Source organism: Macaca fascicularis, chromosome 13 (assembly GCF_037993035.2).
Source record: "Macaca fascicularis isolate 582-1 chromosome 13, T2T-MFA8v1.1".
Taxonomy (NCBI): domain Eukaryota; kingdom Metazoa; phylum Chordata; class Mammalia; order Primates; family Cercopithecidae; genus Macaca; species Macaca fascicularis.
In genome coordinates this window covers 59,915,475-59,935,400 of record NC_088387.1, presented here as the reverse complement: position 1 = coordinate 59,935,400, position 19,926 = coordinate 59,915,475, and the positions used below count along the sequence as shown (strand labels likewise).

The window sequence follows — 19,926 nt, the reverse complement described above, 5'->3', positions numbered from 1 at the left end:
AGTTTTACTTGCTCTAGAACTTCATATAATGGGGATGGGCACGATGGTTCAAGCTGGTAATCCCAGCACTTGGGAGGCTGAGGTGAGCAGATCACTTGAGGTCAGGAGTTCAAGACCAGCCTGGCAAACATGGTGAAACCCTGTCTCTACTAAAAATGCAAAAATTAGCCTGGTGTGGTGGCATATGCCTGTAATCCCAGCTACTCAGGAGTCTGAGGCAAGAGAATCACTTGAACCCGGGAGGCAGAGGTTACAGTGAGCCACTGCACTCCAGCCTGGGCGACAGAGTGAGACTGTCTCAAAAAAGAGAACTTTATATAATGGAATTATACAGTAGATACTCTGAATCTATTTTCATTTAGCATTGTATCTATGAAATTCATGTATGTTGTATCTATTAATGGTTTTTTTCGACCCGGTACGGTGGCTTATGCCTGTAATCCCAGCACTTTGGGAAGCAGAGGCGGGTGGATCACAAGGTCAGGAGTTCAAGACCAGCCTGGTGAAGATGATGAAACCCTATCTCTACTAAAAATACAAAAATTAGCCAGGCATGGTAGCAGGAGCCTGTAATCCTGGCTACTCAGGAGGCTAAGGCAGAGAATTGCTTGAACCTGGGAGGCAGAGGTTGCAGCAAGCTGAGATCATGCCACTGCACTCTAGCCTGAGCAACGGAGCGAGACTCCATCTCAAAAAAAAAGTTTTTTGAAGTAGGCTATTTTTTAGAGCAGTTTTAGATTTATAGAAAAAACTGAATGGAAAATACAGAGTTCCCATAAACCCTCTCCTCTTCCTCCCCCTTGCACAGTTTCCCCTATTAATATATTGCATTGATGTGGTAGATTAATTACAATTGATAACCCAATACTGATATGTTATTATTAATTAAAGTCCATTTTTTACTTTAGGGTTCACTCTGTGCTTCAGCTGTTTCTTTCCCTCCCTCCTCCTTCTTGAACCTCTGGCAATAACTGATCTCTTTACTATCTTCCCAGTTTTGCCTTTTCTAGATTGTCATCTAGGTGGAATCATACAATATATAGCCTTTTTAGACTGGCTTCTTTCACTGAATTAGATGCATTTAAAATTCTTTCCTGGCCTTTCATGCCTTGATAGCTCATTTCTTTCTTTTTTTGTGTTTTAATTATTTGTCACTAATTGTCCTCTTTGGGAACTCTTAGATAAGCTCATTTCCTTTTAGTACCAAATAATATTTCTTTGTCTGGATATACTCCAGTTTTATTTATCTATTTACCTACTGAAGGACATTTTGGTTGCTTCTAACTTTTGGCAATTATGAATAAAACTACTATCAAAAATCATGTACACGTTTTTGTGTGGATGTGGTTTTTCAACTAATTTCGGGAGGGACCAAGGAGAGTGCTGGATCATATGCATATGGTAAGAGTACGTTTAGTTTCTTAAGAAACTGCCAGAGTTTTGTCCAAAGTGGCTATTCCATTTTCCAGTCCCACCAGCAATGGATGAGAGTTCCAGTTCCACATTTTTGTCAACATTTGGTGTTGCTTTTTCTGCATCTATTGGTAGAATTGTATGATTTTTCTTATATGATCTTTCCATAAATTTCTTTATAAGCACTGCTTTTGATGCATTTTACAATTTAAATAGGTTGTATTTTCATTTTATTTAGTTCAAAATATTTAAAAATTTCTCTACACTTCTTCTTTGACCTATATATTCTTTTAAAATGTGTTGTTTAATCTCCAAGTATTGTGTGGTTTTTCAGCCATCTTTCTGTTTTCGATTTCTAGTTTAATGTCATTGAGGTCTAAGAGCATACTTTGTATGATTTCTATTCTTTTACAATTGTTAAGAGGTGTTTTATGGCCCAGAATGTGGTCTGTCTTCGTCATTGTTCTATGTGAGGTTGAGAATAATGCATCTTCTGCTACTGTTGGATGAAGTATTTTGTAGATATGAATTAGATCCAGGTGATTAGTAGTGGTGTTCATTTCAGCTATGTTCTGCCTACTGGATCTGTCAATTACTGATAGAAGGGTATTGAATTCTCCAACTATAAAAATGGATTTGTCAGTTTTTATTTGCAGTTGTATCGTTTTTTGCATCTCATATGTTTTATACCAATTAAAATGCATACTCGGGTAGCTTAAAAAAAAAAGGAAAATAAGTCAGTTAATAGAGTAACTAAAAAAAGAAAAAAGAAAAAAATGCATACTGTCAGAGTGAATCTAAAGACAAATACCCAACTAACTATATGTTGTCTATAAATAACCCATTTTAAATACAAAGAACATAGATATAAAAAAGATAAAGATACACCATGCTGACACTAACCAAGAGGAAGTGGGAGTAGCTACATTAATTTCAGACTGAACAGACTTCAGAGCAAGAGAAGTTATAGTTGAAGTCTTCAGCACTCCTATCAGTCAGTAATGGACAGATGTAGCAGGCAAAAAATCACCAAGGATATAGCTGAACTGAAGAGGATGATTAATCAACTAAATCTAAGTAACATTTATGTACTACTATAGTGGGAGAAAAAGGGAGAGATGAAGAGGTGGAACACAGGATTTTTAGTAGTAAATCATAATATAAACTATAGGCTTTGGTAAAGAATGATGTGTCAGTATTGGTTCATCCATTGTAACAAATGTACTACAGTGATGTGGGATTATTATTATTATTATTATTTTTAGTCAGAGTCTCGCTCTGTTGTCCAGGCTGGGGTACAGTGGCATGGTCTCGGCTCACTGGAACCTCTGCCTCCCAGGTTCAAGCGATTCTCCTGCCTTAGCCTCCCGAGTAGCTGGGATTACAGGTGCCTGCCACCACGCCCAGCTAATTGTTTCTATTTTTAGTAGAGATGGGGTTTCACCATGTTGGCTAGGCTGGCCTCCAACTCCTGACCTCGTGATCCGCCCACCTCGGCCTTCCAAAGTCCTGGGATCACAGACGTGAGCCACCGCACCTGGCCATGATGTGGGATATTAATGGTGGGGTAAGCTGTGTCTGTGTGTTTGGGAGGGTCTTTTGGAACTCTGTAGTTTTGAGCTCAATTTTATTATGAGTCTAAGACTGCTGTAAAAAATAAAGTCTGCTAATTTTTTTTTTTTTTTTTTTTTTTTGAGACAGTTCGCTCTTTTTGCCCAGGCTGGAGTGCAGTGGTATGATCTCGGCTCACCACAACCTCCGCCTCCTGAGTTCAAGTGATTCTCCTGCCTCAGCCTCCTGAGTAGCTGGGATTACAGGCATGTGCCACCACACCTGGCTAATTTTGTATTTTTAGTAGAGACAGGGTTTCTTCATGTTGGTCAGGCTGGTCTTGAACTCCCGACCTTAGGTGATCTGCTCGCCTCAGCCTCCCAAAGTGCTGGGATTACAGGCGTGAGCCCCTGGGGCTGGCCAGTCTGCTAATTTTTAAAAATGCATTTGGAACCCAATTGTTTCTAAAGATATTCTGTAGTTTCTTTTTTGTAGAGATGTTTCCATTAGGTCTGTATTATTGATGTATTACTACTACGTAAAAATATACAGTTGTTTTGCTTTGATATTAAAGTTGACATTGGGCCCGGTGTGGTGGCGCACACCACCACCCCCGGGCTAATTTTTGTATTTTTAGTAGAGATGGGGTTTCACCATATTGGTCAGGCTGGTCTTGAACTCCTGGGTAGCTAGGACTACAGGCGCCCGCCACCACACCTGGCTAATTTTTTGTATTTTTAGTAGAGACGGGATTTCACCATGTTAGCCAGGATGGTCTCAATCTCCTGAGCTCGTGATCCGACCGCCTCGGCCTCCCATAGTGCTGGGATTACAAGCGTGAGCCACTACTCCCGGTCTATCACAGCTTTTAATGCATGCTCGTCTTGTTACTTGTTATTGGTGTGTTCAGGTTTTGGATTTCTTCATTGTTCAGTCTTCATTGGTTGTATGTGTCTAGGAATTTATCCATTTCTTCTAGATTGTCCAATTTATTGGCATATGGTTGTTTACAGTAGCCTCTAATGATCCTTACATTTCTGTGGTATCAGTTGTAATGTTTCCTTTTTTATCTCTGATTTTATTTATATGAATCTTGTATTTTCTTAGTTTGGCTAAAGGCTTGTCAGTCTTGTTTATCTTTTCAAAAAACCAACTGCATTTTGTTGATCTTTGGTATAGTTTTCTTCATTTCAACTTCATTTATTTTTGCTGTGATCTTTATTATTTCTTTGCTTCTACTGACTTAGGTTTTGGTTTGCTGTTGTTTTTCTAATACTTTAAGATGCATCATTAGGTTGTTTATTTGAAGTTTTTCCTCTTTTTGACATGGGCACTTACAGGTATAAACTTCTTCCTTAGTACTGCTTTCACTGTAGCCCATAGATTTTGGGTGGTTGTTGTTGTTGTTGTTGTTGTTGTTTGATACAGTCTCGCTCTGTTGCCCAGGCTGGAGTACAGTGGTGTGATCTCGGCTCACTGCAGCCTCCGCCTCCCAGGTTCAAGCGATTCTCCCACCTCAGCCTCCTGAGTAGCTGGGATTACAGACGTGTGCCACCATACACAGCTAATTTTTTGTGTGTTTAGTAGAGACGGGGTTTCTCCATGTTGGCCAGGTTGGTCTCGAACTCCTGACCTCAGGTGATCCACCTGCCTTGGCATCCCAAAGTGTTTGGATTACAGGCATTCGCCACCGTGCTCAACCTGTTGTTTTTCCATTATTGTTTCAAGAAATTTTTAAATTTCCTTCTTAATCTCTTTATTGACCCAGTGGTCATTCCGCAGCGTATTGTTTAATTTCTGTATGTTTGTATAGTTTCCAAAATTCCTCGTTACTGATTTCTAGTTTTTTTCCATTGTGGTTAAAGAAGGTACTTGATATTATTTCAGTTTTTTGAATGTTTTTTAGACTTGGCTTGTAGCCTAACATGTGATCTGTCCTGGAGAATGATTCATGTGCTGGGGAAAAGAGTATGTATTCTGTAGCTATTGGATGAAATGTTCTGTAAAATCTATTAGGTCCATTTGGTCTATAGTGCAGATGAAGTCAAATGTTTCTTTGTTGAGTTTTGTCTGGATGATCTGTCTGATGCTGAAAGTGGGATGTTGAAGTCTCCAGCTATTATTGTATTGGGGTCTGTCTCTTTAGCTCTAATAATATTTGCTTTATATATCTGGGTGTTCCAGTGTCAGGTGCATATATTTTAAAAATTGTTTTATTGTTTTGCTGAATTGGCTCTTTTATCATGTAATGACTTTTTTTTTTTTTTTTTTGTCTCTTTTGTAGTTTTTATCTTGAAATCCATTTTGTCTGATATAAGTATAGCTACTCCTGCCCCTTTTGGTTTCTATTTGCCTGGAATATCTTTTCCTATTCCTTTATTTTTAGTCTATGTATGTCTTTATAGGTGAAGTGTGTTTCTTTTCGGCTACAGATCATTGAATCTTGTTTTGTTTTTTTTTTTTTTTTTGAGATGGAGTCTTGCTCTGTCACCCAGGCTGGAGTGCAGTGGCCGGATCTCAGCTCACTGCAAGCTCTGCCTCCTGGGTTCAGGCCATTCTCCTGCCTCAGCCTCCCGAGTAGCTGGGACTACAGGCACCCGCCACCTTGCCCGGCTAATTTTTTTGTATTTTTTAGTAGAGACGGGGTTTCACCTTGTTAGCCAGGATGGGAATCTTGTTTTTTTAATCCATTCAGCCACTCTATGTCTTTTGATTGGAGAGTTTGATTCATTTACATTCAATGTTACTATTTATAAGTAAGGACTTACTCCTGCCATTTTGTTATTTGTTTTCTGGTTGTTTTGTGGTCTTCTCTCCCTTTTTTTCTTCTTCTTTTTAGTGCATGTGATTTTCTTTGATGGTATGTTTTAATATCTTTTTATTTTTTCTGTATCCTTTATATCACAGTTTTTAGATTTGAGGTTACCATGAGCTTGCAAATCATATCTTATATCCCATTATTTTAAACTGATAACAACTTAGCATTGATAGCATATGTAAACAAGCAGAAGAAAACTAGTAAAGACTCTTTGTCTCCCTGCTTTTTAGCTGTTTTTTGTTTCTATTTTATATTTTATTGTACTGTGTCTTGAAATGTTGTAGTTATTGTTTTTGATCGGCTCATCTTTTAGTCTTTCTACTCGCATTATGAGTAGTTCATACACCCCCGTACAGTATTATAATATTCTGTGTTTTTTCATATATTTACTATTACCAGTGAGTTTTGTACCTTCAGATGATTTCTTGTTGCTCATTAACATCCTTTCCTTTCAGGCTGAAGAATTCCCTTGAGCATTTCTTGTAGGACAGGTCTGGTGTTGATGAAATCCTGCAGCTTTTGTTTGGGAAAATCTATTTCCTCTTCATGTTTGATGGATATTTTCTCCAGAGATTACTATTCTGGTATAAAGTTTTTCTATTTTTATTTTTTCCTTCAGCACTTGGTCATGCCAGTCTTACCTGGCGTGAGATTGTAAGGGTTCCACTGAAAAGCCTGCTGCCAGATGTGTTGGAACTCCATTGCATGTTATTTGTTTCTTTTCTCTTGCTGCTTTTAGGATCCTTTCTTTATTCTTTACTTTCAGGAGCGTAATTACTAAATGCCTTGAGGCAGTCTTGTTTGCGTTAAATCTGCTTGATGTTCTGTAACCTTCTTGTTCTTGAATAGTGATGTATTTCTCTAGGTTGGGGATGTTGTCTGCTATTACTCCTTTGAATAAACTTTCTACACCTGTGTCTCTGTTTACTTTCTCTAAGGCCAGTAACTCATAGAGATGCCCTTTGAGGCTATTTACTAAATCTTGTAGGTGTGCTTCATTCTTCTTCTTTTTGTTTGTTCTTTCTTTCTTTCTTTCTTTCTTTCTTTCTTTCTTTCTTTCTTTCTTTCTTTTTTTTTTTTTTTTTTTTTTTTTTGAGACGGAGTCTTGCTCTGCCGCCCAGGCTGGAATGCAGTGGCATGATCTCAGCTTGCTGCAGCCTCTGCCTCCTGGGTTCAAGGAATTCTCATGCCTCAGCCTCCCGAGTACCTGGGACTGCAGGCAAACGCCACCATGCCTGGCTAATTTTTTTGTATTTTTATTAGGGACTGCGTTTTGCCATGTTGCCCAGGCTGGTCTTGAACTCCAGAGCTCAGGCAGTCTGCCCGCCTTGGCCTCCCAAAGTGCTAGGATTACAGGTATGAGCCACCGTGCCCAGCCTCTTTTTCTTTTTTGTTTCCTTTGACTGTGTGTTTTCAAATAGCCTGTCTTCAAGCTCACTAATTCTTTCTTTTGCTTGATCGAGTCTGCTTTTAAGATACTCTGATCCATTCTTCATTATGTCAATTGCATTTTTCAGCTCCAGAATTTCCTTTTGATTCTTTCTAATTATTTCCATTTTGTAGTTAAATTCATCTGAAAGATTCTGAATTCCTTCTCTATGTTCTCTTGAATTTCTTCAAGTTTCCTCAAAACAGCTATTTTGAATTTTCTGTCCTGAAGGATTACATATCTCTGCCTCTCTGTGATTGGCCCCTGGTGCTTTATTTAGTTCATTTTGGGAGGTCATGTTTTCCTGGATGGTCTCGATGCTTGTGGATTCTCATTAGTGTCTAGTCATTAAAGAATTAGATGTTTATTATAGTCTTCACCATCTAGTACATCTTGTTTTTACTCATCCTCTTTGGGAATGCTTTCCAGGTATTTGAAAGGACAGGGGTGTTGTGATCTAAGTTGTATCTGCATTAAGGGCACCCCAAGTCCAACATCATTGAAGTTCTTACAGACTTGTAGAGGTACCACCTTGGTGGTCTTGAATAAGATCTGGAAGAATTCTTTCTATTGCCAGGCAGAGACTCTTGTTCTCTTCCCTTTTTCCCAAACAGTCTCTTTCTCTGTGCTGGACTGCCTGGAGCTGAGGGATGGGTAACACAAGGACCTCTGTGGCCACTACCACTGGCACTGTGCTGGGTCACCTGAAGTCAGCATGGCACTGGGTCTTGCCCAAGGCCCACTGTAACCACTACCTGGCTACTTCTCAGGGCCTAGGACTCTACATAATCAGCAGATGGTGAAGCCAGCCAGGCTTGTATCCTTCCATTCAGAGAGGCGAGTTCTCCTGAGCCCTAGTAGGTTTCAGAGATGCTGTCTGGGAGCCATGGCCTGGTTTGTAAACCTTAGGAATCTGCCTGGTCCTCTGTTCTGCTGCAGCTAAGCTGGCACCGAAACCACAAGACAAAGTCTTTCCCACTCTCTCCTCCCCTTCTCCCAGGCAGGAGAGCCTCTGCCTATGACTGCCAGCATCATAGGCCCATAGGAAGTATTGCCAATGTTCACTTAAGGCCCAAGGACTTTTCAGTCAGCTTGTGGTGAATGCTTCCAGACCTGCAACTCACCCTTTCTGGCAGTGGGCTCCTTTCTGGCCCAGGATAGGTCCAGAAATTTCATCTAAGAGCCAAGGCCTGAAATTGAGGACCCCAAGTCTGTTTGGTGCTCTTCTCTACTGTGGCAGAGCTGGTACCTAAGCTGGTACCTTTATTTTTCCCCTCTACTTTTTTCAAGCAGGAGTCTCTCCCCATAGCCACCATAGCTGGGAATGTGGTAGGTCACACCTGAAGCCAGCATGTTTCATAGTCTCACTCAAGGTCCACAACATGTTCTACCTGGTTACCACTGCTGATTATTCAAGGCTGAAAGGCCCTTTAGTCAGCAGGTGCTGAATCCCACCAGGAGTAGATCCTTCCCTTCATGTCAGCTGGTTCCTATCTGGCCCAGGGTTTGTCTAGAAATGTTGTCCAGAAGTTAGGGCCTGGAGTGGGGGCCTCACGACTCTGATTGGTGCACTGTTCTACTTTGGCACAGCTGGTGTCCACGTTGCAAAACAAAGTCTTCTTTACTGTTTTCTCTCCTCTTAAGTTGAAGGAAGGAGTCTCTTTTGGAGCTGTGAGCTGTGAGCTGTGCTGCCTGGGGTTGGCAGAGGGGTGATGCAGGCATTCCCTTAGCCACCCCAGCTGGTGTCTTACTAGGTCATGTGTCCCCTGACTCTGCTGGCTCTGATCCCAGCACAGCTTTTAGACTTTCCTATAAGCTTCAGTCCTGTGGCCTAGAATACCTTTTGTTTATTGAGGACCCCCGAGCTCTTTAGCCTTCTGTGGTAAGGCTTGCTGAACTCAAGTTCTGGCTTCTGAGATGAGGAATCCCGCTTTGACTAGAGCCAGTCTAAATGCACCCTCTGTGGACATTGGCTGAGTTCTGCCTGGTGTTGGCAGCACCAAGTTCCAATGTAAAGTCCCACAATTGCTGCACTCTCCCTCTCCCAAACATACAGATTCTTTCTAGTTGGCTGCTGCTGGGGGTGGGGGAAGGGTGGTGTCAGAAATTCAGGGACCTCTCCTACCCACTTCAGTTTGTTTTTCTGCAATATGAAGTTAAAACCAGGTATTGTGATCACTCACCTGATTTTTGGTTCTTGTGAAAGTGCTTTTTTATGTAGATGTCATATTTGGTGTTCTGACAGGGAGGATGATTGGTGGAGGCTTCTGTTTGGCCATCTTGCTCTGCCTTCCAAGGCCTAGACTGGTACATTTGTTAAACAATGGGTGAACCAAGATTGGCACATGATTACTACCCAAAGTCTATAATTTATCTTAGGGTACATGCTTGATATTGTAACTTCTGTGGGTTTTGACATATGTATAATGACATGCATCTGGCATATAGTATCATACAGATTGGTTTCAATGTCCAAAAATCTCTGGGATCCACCTATTATCTCTCCATTCCCCTGCCCCCAAACCCTGGCAGCTATTGATTTTTTTTTTTTTTTTTTTCTTAGATGGAGTTTCACTCGGTCGCCCAGGTTGGAGTGCAGTGGCACAATCTTGGCTCACTGCAACCTCCGCCTCCTGGGTTCAAGTGATTCTCCTGCTTCAGCCTCCTGAGTAGCTGGGATTACAGGCATACACCACCATGCGTGGCTAACTTTTTGTGTGTGTGTTTTTTTTAATAGAGTCGGGTTTCACCATGTGGGCCAGGCTGGTCTGGAACTCCTGACCTCAAGTGATCCGCCCATGTCGGCCTCCCAAAGTGCTGGGATTAGAGGCATGAGCCTATTGATCTTTTCACTGTATTCCATAGTTTTTCTTTCTCTTCTTTTTTTTTTTTTTTTTTGAGACGGAGTCTGGCTCTGTCGCCCAGGCTGGAGTGCAGTGGCCGGATCTCAGCTCACTGTAAGCTCCACCTCCCGGGTTTACGCCATTCCCCTGCCTCAGCCTCCCGAGTAGCTGGGACTACAGGCGCCCGCCACGTCGCCTGGCTAGTTTTTTGTATTTTTTTTAGTAGAGACGGGGTTTCAACATGTTAGCCAGGATGGTCTTGATCTCCTGACCTCATGATCTGCGCATCTTGGCCTCCCAAAGTGCTGGGATTACAGGCTTGAGCCACTGCGCCCGGCCTGCTTTCCCTTCAACATGTATTTATAGAGCACCTACTATGTTCCAATCAGTTTGTAGACCTTGGAGATTAAATATTAAATAAGAAGGCAATGACCTTTGGAGCAAGATATAGGCCTGGCAGCTACCCTGAATTTTAATAAATACCACTAGTTTACTAGGCAATCTAGAAGGAGGCCCCTGTCCCAGATTTGGGAGTTAAGGAAAGACTTCATGTAAAAAGTAAGATCTATATCAAAGCCTGAAGAAAGAGGTGGTGTCAACAAGGTAAGGGGATAAAGGAATAGCAACTAAGATTTTCTAGGCAGAGAGAACAGCCTAGGCAAAGGCCAAGAGGATAGAGATAGAATGCACACTTAGGAGCTAAAAGGAGTTTAATAGCGATGGTAGGAAGAACAAATGATTGGAAGATTTATTTAAGAGGTAGGGGGATATGAAGAGCAATGAAGCTAGAGAAGGGGAGAAAGTCCCTAACTGTGAGTCTTCTTGTAAACCATATCGAAGACTTAGAATTTAAATCTAGAGGTCAGAGTATTTCTTATAGATTTTTTTCTTAAATTAAGCTTTTTATTTAGAGATAATTATAGTTTGACATAGAGTTGAAAGAAGTAATTCAGAGAGACTGGGCACACTGCCTCACACCTGTAATCCCAGCATTTTGGGAGGCTGAGGCAGAAGGATTGCTTTGAGTCTAGGAGTTCAGGACCAGCCTGGGCAACATAGTGAGCCCCTGTGTATTAGTCAGTTTTCATGCTGCTGATGAAGACATACCTGAGACTAGGTAATGTACAAAAGAAAGAGGTTTATTAGACTTACAGTTCCACGTGACTGGGGAGGCCTCACAATCATGGTGGAAGGTGAAAGGCAAAAAGGCATGTCTTAAGTGGTGACAGACAAGAGAAGAGTTTGTGCAGGGAAACTCCCATTTTTAAAACCATCAAATCTCCTGAAACTTATACACTATCAAGAGAACAGCACAAGAAAGATCCGCCCTCATGAATCAGTTATCTCCCACTGGGTCCCTCTCACAACACGTGGGAATTATAGCAGCTACAAGATGAGATTTAGATGGGGACACAGAGCCAAACCATATCGTTTTGTCTTTACAAAAAAAAAGATTATACGGAGCCAAACCATATCGCTTTGTCTTTATTAAAAAAAAAAAAGATTATATATATATATATATATAATCTCTCTGCCTAGAAAATAAATAAATATATATATATATATGCCAGGTGTGGTGGTACACACCTTTAGTCCCAGCTACTCGGAAGACTGAGGTGGAAGGATTGCTTGAGCCCAGGAGGGCAAGGGTGTAGTGAGCCATGATTGTGCCACTGCATTCCAGCCTGGGTGACAGAGCAAGATCCTGTCTCAAAAGACAAAAAAAGTGATAAATTATATTTTCATTCTTCATTCAAAGTCTTTTTTTTCTTTAGTATCCTAGCCTAAATCTTTTTTTTTTTTTTTTGGCTCTGAGCTCCTTGCTAATTTGCTAGGCTAGATTAGGCAAACAGAAATCAGCACCCTGAATTATTTTCTACTCTTATCTTAAAGAAGTTTATGGTTTGTGAATGTATGTGAGAGAATTTTGTAAAGCAAGAAGTTGGTAGCTTTAAATAATTCTGGACTTAATATTGATCTGCAGCATTTAGAATTTTTGATTTAAAATATTGTTGATACAGTATGAATGCTTGTTGGAATATGAATTCTACTTCAAGGTGTTAGATGATATATTTGCAGAGATACATAGACTCTGCCCTGAAAGTGTAGACTCTGTTGGGTCAAATAGACTTTTTGACATAATTTCATTTCGTTGAGGTAAGTGCAGGGATAGAGATATTAGGGCATTTTTGGAAGAGAAAGGGGGCACTTACCTTACTAGGAGAGGAGGAGTATTGGAGAAGCCATACTTGAACTGACTCTTGAATGGTGAATAGCAATTAATCTGACGAAGGTGATGATAAGACATTTCAGAACATTTAGAACAGCACGAACAGAGGCACATAGAAGCATCATATTGGGATTGCTAGTCGGGAAATTACAAACAGGTTAGTGCTGTTGGAGTCTGTCCAGTGCGGGAGGCAGGAAGTTATAAAATAGACACTGAAAGATAAGCCAGGACCTGTTGCGTTGAGTTTGAACTTGATGCTCAGTGGTTCTCAAACATATCCAGTCCAGTGTTTCTTTTTTTTATAGTAAATATTTTCTAATGCTCCTTGATGATCCTTAAAAGGAACTCTTTTAATTATAATTCAATATAATAAAATTAACACACAATTTGTTTCTTTTTTTTTTTTTTTGAGACTGAATCTTGCTCTGTCGCCCAGGCTGGAGTGCAGTGGCGCAATCTCGGCTCACTGCAAGCTCCGCCTCCGGGGTTCACGCCATTCTTCTGCCTCAGCCTCCCGAGTAGCTGGGACTACAGGCACCCGCCACCATGCCCAGCTAATTTTTTGTATTTTTAGTAAGACGGGGTTTCGCTTTGTTAGCCAGGATGGTCTCAATCCCCTGACCTTGTGATTTGCCCTCCTCGGCCTCCCAAAGTGCTGGGATTACAGGTGTGAGCCACCGCGCCCGGCCAACACATAGTTTCTAATATGATGTCATAAATGTAACACAAAGGAAAAGTATAAGAAATCTAAAACAACATAATTTGAAATATATATTTTAAAATATAAATGTTTAAGCATTATATCATTAGAACATGTAATGAATTAATCAGATGCTTGTACCTGTACATAGAATTACTGTGAATGCACAGCAAGAAATGCAGGTATATAAAATATGTTGTATTGGTAGGTAAGATATTTTAAATGGTATTGTCACTGGTAATGAGATTTTTCAAAATACTTAATATCCTGTTTGTTAAGTTCCAACCAAGTCAAAGTACAAGTTGTATTAATTGCATTCCTGGAAAATTTGGTGTTTATTAAAACCGTGAAAAATACTTTTTTTTTTTTTTTGAGACGGAGTCTCGCTCTGTCGCCCAGGCTGGAGTGCAGTGGCGCGATCTCGGCTCACTGCAAGCTCCGCCTCCCAGGTTCACGCCATTCTCCTGCCTCAGCCTCCCGAGTAGCTGGGACTACAGGCGCCCACAACCGCGCCCGGCTAATTTTTTGTATTTTTAGTAGAGACGGGGTTTCACCGTGGTCTCGATCTCCTGACCTTGTGATCCGCCCGCCTCGGCCTCCCAAAGTGCTGGGATTACAGGCGTGAGCCACCGCGCCCGGCGATGGTTACAACTTTTACAGAAAGCTTGCCAACTCCTATTTCTTGGGCATCGAAGGATGCCGAGCATCCGTAGCTCCTGCTCACTTAATGCCAACAGCACTCCCTCCAATTACTGTGAAACCAAATGTAGCCTCCACCATTACTCAGGTGCCTTTGGGAGGTTAATACTACCTGGTTGAGAACCACTGTTCTGTTTTATCAGTTTTCAAATTTTTATTCCTCTGTGACACATTTAACATGTGCATGATAGTAATACATGCATGATATAGTTCCCTGCAGAGTTCCTGTGTTTGTCATTTTCTTTTTTTCTTCCATTCAAGTAAACAGTTAAAATGAGGGAGGTAATTGTTTAATATAAGGATACTTTGAAAACCCTCTGATTTATACTTATAAAAATCTTTACAAACTTCAATACTTGTACTACTACTACTGCTAACTATATTATGTACAACTTATCTTATACCTCCTAGGAGAGTGCTTCACATCATCCTGCCCGACCACCACTGAAGCAAGTAATGGGCAGCCATGGAATAACTTTAAACAAGCAAGTGCCAGCATCCTATATTTATATTTTAGATATATCACTTTGATGGTGGTATAGAACATAGACTGGAGGGGGTCCACACTTAGTTTAGGTTCAAGATAGTGAGTGCTTCTACCAGCTAGTAGGGACAAACCAGAGGGGACATATTATTAGATAATTATTTCAGATGTAACAATCAGTAGAACTTGACAATGGAAAGTTACAGGCATTTGTTTTTCTTTTTCTTTTTTCTTTTCAAACTCATTTTACTGCCAGCATTTGTTTTTAACACTTCGTTGCCTGCCAGAATCACTTTGGAAACTTTTAAACAATACCAATGCCTAGGCTTCGCTCTATAATTCCTAGAAATCAGAATTTCTGGGAAAATAGCTGGGCACTGATATTTTAAAATTGTACTTCAGGATTCTAATGTGCAGCCAGTGTTGAAAACCACTGATTGAAGATGTAGAAGAGAGAAAAGAATAAAGGATGAGTACCAGGCTGTCAGCTTAGGCTGCCAGTAGATGGAAGTGGTGTGCTGTGAACAGTATCTGTTTTATGGTGGCTATTCAAGCATTTCTTAAATGAAAATTGATGACTTTGAACCCAAACCAAAATCAGTTTCTCATTTAATTTTTAATTGTTCTAAATTTGGATGAATTGACCCTAGTTCAAGATATTACTGACTGGAACCCAACCAAAATAACTGTTGTCACAGATGAAATTATATCAGAATGGATACCTCTTGATATTATTTGAGAAGAAGAATGATACAAATTACCTGAGTTGTGACATAACATTGTGAAGCAAGGTGCCAGTGGAAATAATTTTACTTAATTATAAGTATATTTTACAAAATAATACTTTTTTTTCTTTCTTTTCTTTTTTTTTGAGGTGGAGTCTCGCTGTGTCCCCCAGGCTAAAGTGCAGTGGCACAATCTTGGCTCACTGCAACCTCCACCTCCTGGGTTCAAATGATTCTCCTGCATCAGCCTCCCGAGTAGCTGGGATTATAGGCATCTGCCACCACACCCGGCTAATTTTTGTATTGTTAGTGGAGATGGGGTTTCTCCATGTTGGACAGGCTGGTCTTGAACTTCTGACCTCAGGTGACCTGCCCACCTCAGCCTCCCAAAGTGCTGGATTACAGGTGTGAGCCACCATGCCCAGCCTGTATTTGTATTGATTGGCATAGCCAGAGGTTTGGGGTCCTGCTTTCTGGTAAATAGGCAAATATTCAGTAAATGTTTATTGAATTGTAATGTGAAATATCTTTAATGTACCAGAAAGTTGTAATATTTACCATACAATTTTTTATATTAATGAAGAAATGAAAGACATATTGTTTTTCTTTCAGCTCCAGTCTCACTTGCTCTACCTGTATTCTACCTTGTGTTGTCTACCTTTACATTCTTCTGTTCCCACTGCCACCACCCTCTTTTAGTCAGGACTCTTGGTTCCAAATGATAGGAATACAGCTCAAACTACCTTGAATACTCGATGGAATATTGGGTTGTCTGTAGGAAGGATGCCGAGATAGCATTATAGAATTGCAGGAAGGCCTGCAGGAACCAGGCTCTTGGGAACTGTAAAACAGGGATATCACCCCATTAAAATCCACTCTCATCTCTCCTTGGCTTCATTCTATTTTCTTGCAGACGTGCTTTTGCCAAAAGGTTCAAGAAAATGCTGTCTGTAACCCCAGCCTCATGTCCTTCTTATACTATGACCCAAAAAGACAAGACCATTTCTCCTGCCCTAAATTGGGAAATTCATTTAGACCAGTCAGTGTGCCCAGAGAAAGGAGGACATTGTGATCTGTCTGGTTTGGAGCTTATGCCAGTCCCCATGGCCACTAGCAGATAGGGGCATAGCAAAGAAGAGGCAAGGGGAAGCTTACTCTTGGGACTAAGTTATTAACTGCTGCTGTCCTCCCCTAGGCTCCATTGCCCTAGCCCTCTGATAATCTCCCACTTCAGTCCAACTACTTACTGTTATCAGATTCAGTTTAGAAAAAAAATTTTTAATTAAAAACATTTTTAAAAGAGAGACAGGGTTTTGCTGTGTTTTCCAGGCTGGTTTCAACCTCCAGGGCTTAAACAATCCTCCTGCTTCAGCCTCTGGAGTAGCTGGGACCGCAGGCACGTGATACCACACCTGGCCAAATTCGGCATTCTAAACCACACATTGCATCATGATTTTCCAGTTACCTAGCCCTTAGTGGCCCCTCATTGTGTATATATAACAATGTCTAAACTTGATACACTTTAATCCGGCTGCAGACTGCCTTCTCTATCTTATCTCTCAGTTTTTCTATTCACTGTTGGCTCTCTAAGTTCTGATAACATTTACATGTTCCTCACTCAAACATCTAAACCTTAATTAAAAATTTGTGGTAATACTCTTCAAATCATTGATCTCTCAGGATCTCTGAAGGCCAGCAACTGAAGCATTGTAGCTACTCATTAGGGACTGGCATCTCTGTATCATTGTTGGCAGAATGTACCAGTTTACATTTTTTTCAGTGGTGGTGATACCGAGTCTACTTCTCTATGTAGTCACTTGTGACAACTAATCAGAGGGAAACCTGGCTTAACAGTTGAGGCTTTGTCCCTGCACTTATCTCATGGTGCTTTCAGAAAAATCAGTTGGCTGCTTGAAGCTTCAGTTTCCTTTTCTATAAGTTGAGAGTGAAGAGCACTATAATACTATTATCTACCCCGTTGCCTTTGAAAATTGATTATGAGGGTCAAGTGTAGTAATACAGACATACCTCGGAAATACCATGGGTTTGCTTCCAGGTGGCCACAATAAAGTGAATAATGCAATTACGCGAGTCACATGAATTTTTTTGTTTCCTAGTGCATTAAAGTTGTGTTTATGCTGTACCATACCATATTATACTACACTATATTAAGTGTATAATAGCACTGTGTCTTTAAAAGCAATATACATTCCTTAGTTAAGGGATACTTTATTACTGTTGAAGAGGCCAAAGTGAGAGGATTACTTGAGCCCGGGAGTTTGAGGCTACAAGTGAGCTATGATTGTGCCCCTGCACTCCAGCCTGGGTAACAGAGACCCCATCTCTCCCCGCAAAAAAACCTAAAAACTTTATTGGTAAAAAATGCTAATGATTACCTGAGCCTTCAGCAAGTCATATTCTTTTTGCTGGTGGAGGGTCTTGCCTTGGTATCTTGTTTTTGTTTTCTAAATATGTGTGTGTGTGTGTGTGTGTGTGTGTGTGTCAGAAGTGGGATTTATATTGCCTTGATGTCAGTGGCTGCTTATTGATAGAGTGATGATTGCTGAAAGTTGGGGTGGCTGTGGCAGTTTCTTAAATAACACAACAATGAAGTTGTTGCATCTGTGGATTCTCCCTTTCATGAAAGATTTCTCTGTATCATGTGATGCTGTTTGATAGCATTTTACCCACAGTAGAACCTTTTTCAAATTGGAGTCAGTCCTCTCCAACCCTGCCGCTGCTTTATCAACTAAGTTTCTGTAATGTTCTAAGTCCTTTGTTGTCACTGCAGCAATGTTCACAGCATCTTTACTAGGACTATATACCAAGAAACCACTTTGTTTACTCCTCCATAACGAGTAACTTCTTATCCATTCAAGTTTGATCATAAGATTGCAACAATTCAATCACATCTTCAGATTTCATTTCGAATTCTGGTTCTCTTGCTATTTTCACCACATATGCAGTTACTTCCTCCACTGAAGTCTTGGACTCCTCAAAGTCATCCATGAGGAATGGAATCAACTTCCTCCAAACTCGTGTTAACGTTGATATTTTGACATTCTTCTATGAATCATGAATGTTCTTAGTGGCATATAGAATGGTGAATCCTTTCCTGAAGGTTTTCAGTTTATTCTGCCTGGATCCATTAGAGTAATCACTGTCTATGGCAGCTATAGCCTTACAAAATGTATTTCTTTCTTTTTCTTTTTCTTTTTAGACAGGGTCTTGCTGTGTCGCCCAGGCAGGAGTGCAATGGTGCCATCTTGGCTTATTCAGCCTTGACCGCCTGTGCTCACATGATCCTCCCACCTCAGTCTCCTAAGTAGCTGGGACCACAGATGTGTACCACCCCGCCCGGCTAATTTTTTTGTATTTTTTGTAAAAACATGGTCTCGCCATGTTGCCCAGAATGGTCTCGAACTCCCAGGCTCAAGCAATCTGCCCACCTCGGCCTCCCAAGTGCTGAGATTATAGGCTTGAGCCACTATGCCTGGTCACAAAATGTATTTCTTTAAAAAAAAAAAAAAAAAAAAAGGCCTTGATGGTCAGAATTACTTCTTGATCCATGGACTGAAGAATGAATGCCGTGTTAGCAGTCATGAAAATAACATCTCCTTGTACGTCTCCATCAGAGCGCTTGAGTGACTACGTGCATTGTTTGTGAGTAGTAATATTTTGAATCTTTTTTTCTGAGCAGTAGTTTCCTTAAAATATTAAGCCCACTGTGAGTATTTTAAATTCAGCTGAATATTTTAAATTCAGCAAGCCATGCTGTAAACAGATGTGCTGTTTAGGCTTTGTTGTTCCATTTACAGAGCATGGGCAGAGTAGATTTAACATCATTCTTAAGGGCCCTAGAGTTTTCTGAATGATAAATGACCATTGGCTTCAACTTCAAGTCACCAGCTGCATTGGCCTCTAACAAGAGAGTCAGCCTGTCTTTGAGGCTAGGCATTGACTTCTCTCTAGCTGTGAAAGTCCTACTTTATGAGAACTCACAAACAAAAAATAAAGTCCTAGATGGTATCTTTTTCCAATATACAGCTGTTTCATCTATATTGAAAATCTTTTGTTTAGTGTAACTACCTTCATCAAATAGCTAGATCTTCCGGATAACTCGCTGCAGCTCCTACATCAGCACTTGCTGCTTCATCTTGTACTTTTGTGTTAATGGAGACAACTTCTTTCTTTAAACCTCATGAACCAACCTTGCTTCAAACTTTTCTTCTGTAAGCTTTCTCACCTCTCTCAACCTACATATAATTAAAGAAAGTTAGGGCCTTGCCCTCGATTAGGTTTTGGCTTATGGGAAGGTTGTGGCTGGTTTGATCTTTTGTCCAGACCACCAAAACCTTCTCCATATCAGCAAGAAGGCTGTTGTGCTTGCTTGCTTTTTTTTTTTTTTTTTTTTTTTTTTTTTTGAGACAGAGTCTCACACTGTCCTCCAGACTGAGGCTGGAGTGCAGTTGTGCAAACTCGGCTCACTGCAGCCTCTGCCTCCTGGGTTCATGCATTTCTCCTGCCTCAGCCTCCCGAGTAGCTGGGATTACAGGTGTGCACCACTACGCCCAGCTAATTTTTGTATTTTTAGTAGAGACAGGGTTTCACCATGTTGTCTAGGCTGGCTTCAGACTCCTGACCTCAAGTGATCTGCCCAATTCGGCCTCCCAAAGTGCCAGGATTACAGGCGTGAACCTGTACTGCGCCTGGCTCTGTTTTGCTTTCTTGTCATTTGTGTGTGCACTGGAGTAGCACTTTTAATTTCTTTCAAGAACTTCTCCTTGGCGTTCACAACTTGGCTAGCTGTCTGGCACAGGAGGCCTAGCTTTCAGCCTATCTTGGCTTCCTTTCTAAGCTTAAACATTTCTAGCTTTTGATTTAAAATGAGATACGTTTGACTCTTTCTTTTGAATATTTAGAGGCCATTGTAGGGTTATTAATTGGCCTAAATTCAATATTGTGTGTCTCAGGTCATAGGGAGGCTTGCAGAGACGGAAAGAGAAGGAACGGCCAGTGGTTGGAGCAGTCAGA

At 40.8% G+C, this 19,926-nt stretch overlaps 1 protein-coding gene across 11 annotated transcripts in view; it reads left to right on the top strand.

The window, feature by feature from the left end:
* COMMD1 (copper metabolism domain containing 1) overlaps nucleotides 1–19,926 on the top strand; it is a 241,566-nt gene that overhangs the window by 94,170 nt on the left and 127,470 nt on the right. Inside the window, exon 1 of one of the 11 annotated variants that reach the window (XM_045369218.2) lies at nucleotides 18,535–18,555. The exons of the other annotated variants lie outside the window; for them this stretch is intronic. The gene's annotated coding sequence lies outside the window, so the exon portion shown is untranslated. Of the gene's footprint in view, nucleotides 1–18,534; nucleotides 18,556–19,926 lie in introns of those variants that run through there. 11 annotated transcript variants of the gene reach the window in all.